Here is a 407-nt window from a genome sequence, read left to right as displayed (position 1 = left end):
AACTCTCCTAGCTCTATGGCCTAATTTACTAGACGACCGGACATATCTGGCCGTTGCAATATTTTCTTCAGAGGCTGGTCAGTGAGTACGCATACCGTATGTGACTGAAAATATGGCCTCAGCTTCCTTGCCGCCGTCACGAGGGCGTACGCCACTTTTTCCGCCTTTCGGTATCTTGTCTCGGCATCTAAAAGGGTTCGGCTGACGTAGTATATTGGCCGTTGTTGCTTTCCTTCCTCTTTCGTCAGTACGGCGCTTACAGCAACCGTCGATACAGCAAGGTACAACTGTAGGACATCTCCGGTGTTCGGCTTTGTCAGCAGTGGGGGTGCGGCCAAGTACTCCTTCAATTGCTCGAAAGATCTTTCGCACTCCTCCGTCCACTCGAACCTTTTAGCCCCTTTCAG

The sequence above is a fragment of the Macadamia integrifolia genome, chromosome 7 (genome assembly GCF_013358625.1).
Source record: "Macadamia integrifolia cultivar HAES 741 chromosome 7, SCU_Mint_v3, whole genome shotgun sequence".
In the NCBI taxonomy this organism is placed as follows: Eukaryota; Viridiplantae; Streptophyta; class Magnoliopsida; order Proteales; family Proteaceae; genus Macadamia; species Macadamia integrifolia.
This window is presented reverse-complemented; position numbering follows the sequence as displayed.